Genomic DNA, 11789 nt, shown 5'->3' with positions numbered 1-11789 from the left:
TATGGCAAAACTTTGCTGTCTTTCCACCGACCATGATGTAGGCACAGTAAACGATGCGTGAGCAGAGCAGTGTGCTGGACGGGGTACCAAAGACCAAAGTTCGGTCATCTTCCGAACTTTGTCCCCTCTAGGGTGTTAAGAATCTCATTAATAATATGCCTGGATTCATAAGTGGGGTTACACAGCATCACAAAGAAACCAACAAAAAATTACTGAAAACCCCAGGTAGCATCACCAGCTTCCAGTTACTGTTGAACTGCCAAGTGGGCACTGTAAAGGAACTCTAACCCACTACCAACACCTGGCAATTCCACACCAATGTCGTTGAACATAGCTGGTGCACATGACTACACACCAAGACTACACATCTTAAGGAAAACCTCCTGACCCAAGCTGGGACTTTGATTGCGTCATATTGCTTCTTGCCTTCTCCATCTGCAAACGCTCAGGCCCACACATTCACTCTGCCGATGTCAGGTCACTGCCAACCCAACAGTGTCCCTGCCCATTTGGACACACGGCCTGGTAAATCAGTCCAGCTCCAGAAAAGAGGCCAGGGTCCACCTTTGGATGTTGTCACCCCTTCTTCTGCTGAGTGTGGGGGAGGGTGGCTGCGGGCCCACAGCTGAGTCAGGGCTAAGGAGATTTCCAGCACCGGGAATCACAGCCGCAATAGGCAGACATTTCTCCTGCTTCTGGTGGAAACCAAAGGGCTTGCTGGCCACCCGTAATAACCAAGGTAAGCCACCCCAACCTCCACTGTCACTGGACACCTCTGTTGGCAGGACTTCAGTTCTCTCTGGAGACTCCTGGCTCTTTCTAGAGCCTGTAGGTCATCTGTCATATTCCAGACCCACCCTAGAGGTAATATCACGATTGCTTGGAAGGTCCCATCTCTAACCCACTTGGCTCCACCACCTGAATGCTGCCTGAATTTCCACTGCAGGCATTGCAGTTCTTATTTTCTCATTCTCGGTCCATCACCTTTTTAAATAATACCAATGCCCTGGCCAATGAGGCTTGGTTGGTTGGATGTCCTCCCATGCACTGAAAGATGGCTGGTTTGATTCCCTGTCAGGGCACATGCCCAGGTTGCGGGTTCGATCCTCAGTGAGGGGCATGTAGGAGGCAGCCAACTGATATTTCACTCTCATATCGTGTCTCTCTCTCTTCCCCTCCCTCCCTTTCTCTCTCTCTAAAAATCAATTTATTTAAATCTTTAAAAAACATAAAAAATACCACTACCTGAGCCCGTGCCAGACCAACAGACCCCAACCTCTCCCCAGGTGACTCCAGTGTAACCTAAGGACCATTGGATTAAAGCATGCAGTCGCCTCACGTGGAAAGTCAATGCGTGAACATGGGTGACTGTCAACAAATCCATGCTGAATTAAAGCGACCTTTCTTTTTAGTTGTTTTTCTTTCTTCCCAATAAAATAAGTTTTTTAGTTATAACTTTTGTTCACATTATTAGTAGGTCAGATTGTGGAGTCTAACCAATGTCATCGTAGTAAGGCTTCCTAAGTGCCAGTGGTTTTAACGTGGCCCAATTCCTGCGTCACCTTTCCTTCGCTCTTGTCCTCTGTGATTCCCCAAACCCAAAATCATGCATCTCAAAATAATCAACATGCTGATCATTTATTTAAAAAGAAGAGTTTTCTCTTTCAGATAATCAGGATCTTATTTGTATTTATTGTAAAATTGCTTTAAAAATAGAATTGTAGAACTGCCCTCAAATGAATCTCTGTTATAGTTATTTACAGAATATATGTAAATATAACTTTAATGCTGATATGGACATAAGATCAGTTAGTTCAGTTATAGACTTCATGTGAATGTTCCCCGTATCACCTTCCCCTATCCGTGCACCTGTCCCTCTGCAGCTTACGACCTTGGTCCTCCTCTGCCCCCATGTCTCAGTCTACATCACTTCTCTTGCTGAACCATCTGCCTGTTGGTAAAATGGCCATTTTTAAATAGAGCATTTACTTATGAGACATGTGATTTGAGAACAAGTAGTTTTCATGGGAGGAAAAAGAAACAGAAAGGTTTGGAGAGAGAGCCAAAGCAGAAGAGAAATATCGAAAGGATGGTTGAGGTTTGACTATTCCCTGTCTTGCCTTTTATTTATTTATTTTTTATCCTCACTTGAGGACATTTTTGCATTTATCTTCAGCAAGAGCAGGAGAAAGAGAGGGAGGAAGAGAGAGAGAGAAACATCGTTGTGAGAGAGACACATTGACTGGCTGCCACCCACAACCACGACCTCAACCAGGGCTGGGGACAAACTGCAACCTAGGTACATGACCTTAGTGGGAACTGAACCCGGGACTTTCTGGTCCGTGGGCTGATGCTCTAACCTGCTGAGCCCGTTGGCCAGGGCTTGCTTTTTATTTTTTAATTTTTTTTCTTTATTGATTCTTAGAGAGAGAAAAGGGAGAGGGAGAGAGAGCTGGAAACATGGATGAGAGGGAACATCGACTGGCTGCCTCCTGCACGCCCCTCACTGGGGATTTGGTCCACAATCTGGGCATGTTCCCTGACCAGAAATCAAACCAGAGACCTCTTGGTGCATGGGTTGATGCTCAGCCACTGAGCCACACCAGCCGAGCTATCTTGCCTTTTAAACAAAGGCCATATTACACCCACAACTCCATCCATGAACAGTCACTAAATCGAGTTGTGTGAATTCCACCCCAGTGTCTCCCTCCCACACTCCTCTGTTCCAAGCCATAAATAAAAAAACATTTTCACTTGACAGATGTTTCTGTAATGTGTCTTATCAATATTAGTGTTGCCATATTTAGCAAATAAAAATAAAGTCCAGTTACGTTTGGATTTCAGATAACTAACAACACGTTTTTGACTATGTCTTAAACACTGCGGGGGACATAACTATTCTACAAAAATTCCATTGTTTACTTAAAAATTCAAATGTAACTAGATGTATTTTATTTGGCAGTCATGTTACTTCACATATTTATATATTTATGTGTTTATTGTATTATATTTTTATTGTTCTTTTTTATTGACTGGATCAACTATTTCTTTCAGATGTCTAAGAGACACCTCTGAGGTCAGGAAGAGGTCTATTTTGTGCTATATAAAAGCAAACATCATAACGTTGTGCATTTGTCAAAACCCAGATAATTTGCAACAAAAGAGTGAACCCTAATGTAAACTAAGGACTTGAGTTAGTAATACTGGCTCAAGGTTGGATCAGCAGTTGTAATGAATGCACCACACTAATGCAAGATGTAAAGTAGAGGGGTAGTTGAGGGGGAGGTTCTCAGCTGTACAGTTTTTTGTGCCTCTAAAACTACTCTTAAAAATATTGGGTCTATTTTAAAAAATGAAACATACAAGATGTACACATGCTAATATTTGATTTTTTATACAACGTGAACAACACAGTGTGTGAGCAGGGTCCAGCTTCCTGTGTATGAAAGCAGAAAACTGTGAATTCTGCTAACGGAGGCTGCCTTTCGAACTACACCCCTGGTGAGCTGGTGACGGGTCCTCCTGCAAAGTCAGTGGTGCTTCGTCACCGCGGGAGAGGGGGGCTCAAAACTCAGAAGTCTTGACGGTCTCAAAGGCACTCCTGAATGTGGCTGTACTGCTCCCTGGCCAACAGCTGTTGACCTCTAAGGAAAAAGTGAACTGCAGGGCCTCTCCATGTGACCCTGCCTCCATTTACAGCATTTAGTGGGGTGTTTCTCTGCTCCTTGGCCTCAGACAACCTGACATTACCTTGTTTTGCCCACCCAGCCCACCACCCATTGATGTCCAACCCCTGGTGTCTTTGAACCCACATTCCCAGTCTTGCTCCCAACATCCTCTCTGTACCTTGGCACTTCATCTTCCCTACAATCCCGGTGACCTGGTTTCCTAAATGCAGAAGGGCCGAAGGAGGCTCAGCATGGATGACCATGAATTTGCTCTCTACTGGACCCTAGTGGAGTATGCTGTAGAACTGAGGGCCAGACCAGACCTTCTCCCTGTGGCTTCGCTCCCCTCCTGCTGTGGGGTTCCTCAGACATTTCCCTGTCGGGATCAAGTTTTAAATATCAAAACAATGAAGCTTTATTTTTAAAATTTTCATTTAAAATGTTGATATTTATAAATTATAATGTGTAATTTGCCTTTAAATGTTAATAGATAGCTTAGAATATTTTAGAAAAAAATAATATATTTTGGAAAACAAAAAAAACAAGTTGGTTATTATTATTATTTCTTACATCTATCTGTTTTACTGTACAGTTTCTGTTGAAAATATGTTTAATTTACACTTTCAATAGAATTGCTTTTGGATTTTTGAGTAATTATCTCAGTGGAACACCAATTATATAAAAATCTTGATTACTACAAGATAAGGAGTGATTCTGCTGACAAGAAGACAAGAAAAAAACAGTGAAATAAATATATACTTTATGAATTATTCTGTCTTCATTTGATTACAAATCCAAGCATGCCCCACCCCCCCCCCCACACACACAGACAGAACACTTAGACATGCACAGTGATTGTTACATTCTGTCCTCTTCCACAGGTCGATGACTTCCATGCAAATCATGGTTTGCACATAATTTGTAATTTTGTCATTAGAAGGTGTATTTTTCAAGATAAAAAGATAAAGCACATCATATTGGGCAGTTTGTAAGCCTGATGTACAAATGTTCACTATTCAGACACATGGTGTGGGACTCATTTGTCCTCTTGGCCTGGATCTGAGTGGGTATCTCTGGGCCTCAAGTAGGGTGAGGTCTCTGAGTGGAACATCAGGGGCAGTGGGTGAGGATGTCCAAGCCACCTAACCCAAGAAGGAGCCTTCTTGCAGAGCCTCCTAGGCTGCGTGGGAGGAGGTGGGCTTTGGAGGGAGGGCCACTTGGGCCACTCAGAGACCCGCACCATGACAGTGTTGAGTGCTGCTGCCTCCACTTCCAAGATCATGAAGGTCATCATCATGCACAGCACTGGCATTTTCTGGGGCTCCTTTGCCCAGCAGCACCCACCTTCAGAATGCTCCTTCTACAGGATCAATGCCCAGAGTCAGGGTGGGGCCAGACCTGTACGGAGCTCACATTCCATCTCATGTGGGACACACGACAGGTGACAAACCCACCATAGTAGCCAGCACCTGCTCCCCAGCATCCTGCCCCAGGCTGTCGGTGCCAGAAGCATGTGCTTCTCTGGGCCTTCTCCCACCAGATGCTTTAGGACCATCACTGGTTTTCTACCAGTAGCATTTTCACCTGCAGAGTAATAGGCTGAGTGTCCTTGGCCTGTGGGCACCAGCCCTGCAGCCCCAGCCCCAGTAGCTAGCCTGCCTGCTCACTGTGCCTGGCTTGCAGTGTACACCTGAACACTTGAAGATCATAAAGTCAATAGAAAATGGTTTACAGTATAACTCCTGTGTGGGTCTGTCTCCAGCTTGATCTTTCAAAGCGTAGCTTTATCCAAGCCCCTTCTTTTATAAAGCATCCAGCCCCACCAGGATGTTAAACTGTCTCTGTCATCAGGGCTTGAGCTCAATCTCATGCCCCCCACCCCCAGACAGACAGTCCTTCTGGAGGAGGCAAATATACATGGTTGGGCCCTTCCAGTAACCCCTGTTTATATCTGGGCCCATTACCACCAAGGACACTTTTATTTGAGGGGCTGAGTATCACATAATCATTTTGAAACAAACTGTTTTTTCACTGCTTTAGTGCCAGGAAGAATAAACCTAGAATAGGCCTGGGCCCCCTGTTTAAATAAACTAACGTCATCCTTCCTAGGCCAGGAACCTGATCTGCCCTGTATTTGGGCTGAGCCTCCTCCCCGCTCAAGCCTGCAGACCTTGAGGAGTTGGTCCCAGGATATCGATCTGTCCCCCATTCCTCCATCTTGTTTCTATGGACTTCCAGGGTTGTTACCCCCAGGTGTTGTTTGGGGGTAGGATAGGGCTGAGTTGCCTCAGGGCCACAACTTCCCCCAGATCAACAACAGGGCTCCAACCCCAAAGGTTACAAAGCACACTACCATCCCTGTTCCACTTTCACCGGCCCTCAGCTCCAACCCAGGGCCTGCCTGTGGCCTCCTATAGGTCCTGTGACCAAGGATCCTCTCTGGCCTGTGGGACATGCAGCTCCTAGGGTCCTGCACCTGAGTGGCCAGTGCTGACTGCCCAGGTCAAAACCACCAGTGGCCATTGGAGGAGGATAGGGGTCACAACAGGGTTTGTCTTCACCAGCCCCAGAAAGGAAGGGGTGGGGAAAAGGCTTGTTTGGAGAACGCCCTTGATTCTGTAGCCAGCCCTGAGGGGCTGTCGCAGGACCAAACGGAAAGCAGGCCATCTAGAGTGCTCTTGGACTAGGCTGCTTCCACTTTGGCTCAGTCACCACCTCCAGGCAGCCCTCCAGCCGGTGGTTTAGGAGGAGCACAGAGAGAGAGGAGGAGTGTTTCGAGGTGACTAAATTTGTGTTGTCGAGCCCTGACATGTCTGGAAATTTTCCTTAAAACGAGAAACTTCGCTGGCCACTAGCCTGTGCGGTGTCCCGCGCAGACACCAGAGGTTTACCCTTGGCCGGCCCCTCCGCTCCGTTTGCCGAAGGGCGTCCCCCGAGGGTGCCACTTGCGAGGCCGGCCAGGAACACCGGACTCCTCCCGGGTCCTGGGGGCAGCGGCCGGGTGCAGGATCCCCGTGGGCGGTGCAGCGCGGGCCAAGTGCTATCTGCAGCAGCAGGAACGTGCTGTGCTTCCGGCTCCACGAAATGGGGTGCATTCGGAAAGGAAGGGAGCAAGGGGAAGGCGGGAGACCAAGTGCCTGACTCCTGAAAGCTTTGAGGGCCGCAGAGAACTGTCCCTCTGACCTGTGTGACTTTCTCCATCTCCCAAGCTAGGAAGCCGCGCTTTCGGCGGTGGTCCCGCGGGGTCCCCCAGCCGCGTAACCCCCGCCCCCTCGCGGACCGCACCGCATACTCAACTGGCACTCAGAGTGTAGACACCCCAAGCCTGCCCCGGAGACCGAGGCCGGGGTGCTGGTGAGAGGCGGGGAGAAGGGGAGACTTGCCCAGGGGAGGGCTCCAGCGTAGGGCCCAGGAGATGCGAACACTGAAAGGAGCCTGCCGGGCCAAGAGCTGATTTCAGGGAGCCCGAGTAGGGCCAGGACAGGGGTCACCCAAATGCAGCCTGGGACAAGAGTGGGGGGAGCCCGGAGTGGGGCCTCCTCCAGGAGCTTTCGGGTCGTCGCTGGGTCCTACAGATTTGTAGGTGGCAGGAGCTTGGGGACCCGAGTTGCCCTGGAAGCCCGAAAGTGGCTGGAGAACATCAGCAGGCGGCTGGACCTGGGCCCCTCCGTCCGTGGGGGGATGTGGGCGCAGCCTCCTGTCAGGAAGTTACCCGGGGTCTGGCTCTGCCTTCCCCTCCAATTCCCCCTTCCCTAGCCAAGCGCCCCAGCTAAGATCCCTCGGCGATAGCAGCCAGGTTGGCCTCTCTCCCTCGACCTGCTGCTGCTCTGGTCACCCGCCTGAGTCCGGCTCGCTGCCTTGCGGCGCCTCGATAGGACCGGTGAAGCGCACACGTGGCGGCGCTGCGCTGGAGGACACGGGACAGAAGTAGGTCTGGGGTGTACGCTGAAGGATGTTCCTAGCTCTGCCGGCCCAGGGGACTGGAGAGCCTGGGGGGAAACGGTTCCCTGTAAAAATGATTACTTTTGTCGAAGCAAAATACGCATGCTCGGAACCGAGCCCGGCGGAGCTTTGCATTAAAGGAGTTTCGGGCCCCAGGACTCCCCGGGAGAAGGCGGACGGGGCGCAGGCCCACCGCGGTCGGAGGGCTCCTCTGGCTCGCATACCTTTGCCCAGGGCCGCTGGTGTTCGGAAGGCGCAGGGCGGCAGCGGTGACAACCGCGGTCTTCCTTCCGCGCTGCGGAGCGTCTTCCTGGCTGACACTGCCTATCACTTCCACGCCGCTCTCGCCCCAAGCAGCTGCCCCGCCTCCCGGGCCACCTACTCGTCCCCACCTAACCTCCTAACTCACCTTCCAAACTTTCAAAGCCAAGGAACCCCCTGGCCCAGGGCGGTAGGTGGGGTTCGGGAGCGGAGTGCTCTCTGGCCCCGCACCCGCGCTGGGCGAAAGAGTAGCGTCCTCGCCACCCCCAGGCCAGACTGGCCGCCCTGCTGGAGTTAGCACGGCCTGAAAACAGGGTCCTTCCCGGTCCCCCTCCCCTATTAGAATAAGTCAGGGGTTAAATGTCCGCTTTGCCCTTTCTCTTGATCTTGGAGGGAAAGGCAAGAATTGCTGGCACCTTTCTGGACCTCAGAGCCTCAGACTGCGCTGCTGCAAGCAGTCCCAGCCCCTTTAACTTTGATCAGCCTTATTAATTCCAGCTGCGCCCTATTTGTTTGTCATTTTCCCCTTTTCCTCTGGAATCATTATTTATGGCAGGGGAAAAAAAAGTGCCCTGTGGTAGAATGGAGGCAGGCAAGGGATGTCTGAGAACTGGAGGGTGAATGTGAGTGGTTTCCCTAAAGGTCACCGAAAAGGAGGGGCCAAGAGGGCCTGGTCTCTAGGTTCATTACTCAACAGCATTAGCTAATTACCGGATCAGAGAAATGAAAAAAATAAATATTAAAATAACCAAAGGTAATTATAACCCTGTTGTTGACACTAAAGATTAATAATTGATCAGGAGTTACACAGGATAAATTGTCAATTTATCTCCGCACAAAGATGCACGTGTTTGTGTAGCATTGTTTTGTTTCTTCCCTGTGGGCATTTCCTATGAGGATAGACTGTTCCCATTAGGAGGCAGCCCCAAACCTCACAGTCACTTCTTTAAGAATATTAGATTTAATTTGTCTTCAATTCCCTGTAAAACAAAGTTACTTTGGGACACCTTAAAAACAAAACAAAAAACTTTTCCTTATTGTCTTGGGGCCAGACTTAAACAAAAAAAATTCTTCCTCTTTCCTTGTAGTGGGGATTGCAAAGAACAGACAGATTTCACAACTCATTTCATTTTTATTATATTACCAGTATAGTCTTCTTTTATAACCTTCAATTCCTACCTTTCTTAGAAAGAGGGAGATCGCTCTGTCCTCAGGAAAGGGAACACAGGCCTACTCTGCGTATGGGAAGATGGGGTTGGAGGTAACAGTGGAAATTATCTCTCTCTTTGCAGGAGTTGCAGGTGAAACATGCAAATGAGGGTGTTTGCACCTTAAAACTGGGGTTAGAAGTTTCTTCTCCCTCTCCCACCAATGGCTGAAGTCCAAGGCATATCATTGGACACCAGTTCCCTAGAGTTCCAGCTAAACCAAAGGGGAGGGCTGGCGTGTGCTTTCGTTATGGACAACAGAAAGTAATTTTCAACAACTGGAAAATTATATTGTCATAGATTACTTCTCCTTATAATAAGCCTTTAAAATATCTGTAGGGATTTGTCATATAAAGGTTTGAAAATACATCAAAGGGACATGTCTCCTTTCTGATTTGCAGAAATTGAAGTGGCGTTAATCGTAATATCCACCTATCACAAATGCGTGTTGTTCCCAAGACTGCCTCTTAGCTTAACACATTTTAAAATGTTTGAAATGTTATTATTATTTTTTTGGTAAATGCAGTTAAAAACACATATTTAAAAGGTCTATTTGAGTCCTTAATTTGGAGTTAAAGTGAATATTTTCCTTGAGATTTTAACGCACTGGATAACTAAAGAAAAACTATACAGTGGATAATCGTTGTATATTGGTACTTGGGAGGAACTTCCTAAAAGTTCAGTGTATTTAAATTTGAAAAGAACTGACTCTGACTGAAAAGAGAAATTGGTTTGGATTGATTTTTTGTACACGTATGTCTGTTTACCTCAACTCTAGCAGTGGAAGTTTAGGGCACATTTATAAAGAAACGTTAAAAAGCGAAAGGTCCGCTTTACTTTTAACCTCTTTAATAAATAATTTAATGCAACTTTAAATGACCCTAAAACGCAGGCGGGTTTTGCGCCTGGCTATCGCATTCCTGTGTTTCTCTCTCTCTTTTTTGCAGTGGTTTGCACCGCACACAGTCTGATACCCGATAAACGCGCGCAGAGCGCAGCCGGGTGCAGACCGGGAGCCTCTTACCTACGGAATGAACTCCAGCGGCCCGCGTGGGGGTGCAGGCATGCGCCCCCACGACCCCAGGCAGCGCAGCCCCGGCCCCCTCCCTCCCTCCCTCGCCCTCCGCTCCGCCCCTCCTGCCTCGCATCAGACAAAGGTGGATGAAGTTCTTTTCAAGTTTCAAAGGCAGTGGCTGGGCAGCTTTGCAGAAACAATAACTCTTTTATTGGGAACAAATGTTGACATTTGACGGGCGCGGGAGGCACCGGCCGCCGGGCAAGCGCTCCCGGTGCTCTCGGCAGCGCTGGGCCTCCGGGTCCACCTGAGATTAAAGCGCGAATTCCGATAAATCAGCTCTAATGAACCCCGGACCGCGGAGGGCAAAGGGGCCATGGAGCTGGGAATGCGCCCAGGCCAGCACCCCAGACGCTTGCGTGGCTCCAGGTGCTGCATGTGCCAGCCTCTAGGAACAACTGCACATGACTAGCATGGCCGGCGACTATATTTTCAATTAACTAGATTTTAAAGCAAAAATAAAATTAGACCTCATTAATTCCTTCTCCAGTGAAAGATATCTTTTCTCCCCCCTCCTCCCCCCTTCATCTTAACTAAAGATCTGCATGGTGAAGAGCTCATAAATCACTCGGCAATTCTTTAAAAAGATCCCTCTAAACACCTGCAGGTTTTATGTTCTTAGTGTACATTTAAAAATCAAGTTCTCCAGAAAGAAATCCAGGTCAGGAGGCAGGGTGGGTAAGTTATGGAAATCTTTGATAATTTGTTGGGCATATAAACATCAAAGAAGATTCGTTAGCCTGGGCTAATCTCCTGAGCTCCTTTGAGTTTTCACCAATTGAAAGGTGCAGGTTGTCCCTGAGAACAGGGTCTGTCTGGGGTGTGTGCCTGTGTGGGGGGATGTATCACATGTCCAGGTAACACAATCTTCTGTTCCAAACGGAGGCAGCTTTCATCCAGGCTTCAATTTCTGAACATATGCACGGAGATCAATTTTTGCTTGGGTTTTCTACTCGCACACTCTATGCTTTAAGAGATGGAGTGTCTTCTGTGTTGTATCTTAATTAGGGTATATGGTCTTTCAGTGTTTAATTTGTCAAATATTGTTAATTTTCATCCTTTTCACTGAAGTCTTCAGAATGCTCAAATTAGAATATTACATATAACAGCGATATTGCTGCCATGTGCATTGTATTTCCTGCTGATTTAAGGAAAATGGCTAGTATTAATAAAAAGCAAACTACCTATCAGCTTCATATTGTAATCTAAAATGCTATCTGCAGCGGAAAAAATCATTATTATCTTCACAGGAATTCTCTGAGTTTTTATGTCTTAAACAAAAACAAGCAAAGAAGCTCCCAGCTCCCTTTTACTTCCACAGACTGGCATTTGTTTTCCTCCAGACACACCGCCCCAGAGGCTAGACTTCCCTGTGAACAACCTTCCTGTCCCTGAGAGAGAGCTGGGCTCCAAACCTTGCCTCATCTGTTACCAGGGGAGGCAAGAAGGAGAGAAAAATAGTTCTCTATCCCAAAGATTCACTTTAAGTTTGACCTCCAAATGGTTATATATCCAAAAACCAACAAAATGCCTAAGAAGTCAGAAAACTGGAAACTCAATGTGCTCCTTTTCTCCACAAACCACAACTGCTCCTCCCCACCACACCACTCTGTCCAGTTCACAGCCCCCTGGCTT

Source organism: Molossus molossus, unplaced genomic scaffold (assembly GCF_014108415.1).
Source record: "Molossus molossus isolate mMolMol1 unplaced genomic scaffold, mMolMol1.p scaffold_m16_p_3, whole genome shotgun sequence".
In the NCBI taxonomy this organism is placed as follows: domain Eukaryota; kingdom Metazoa; phylum Chordata; class Mammalia; order Chiroptera; family Molossidae; genus Molossus; species Molossus molossus.
Note: the sequence above shows the minus strand (reverse complement) of the source record.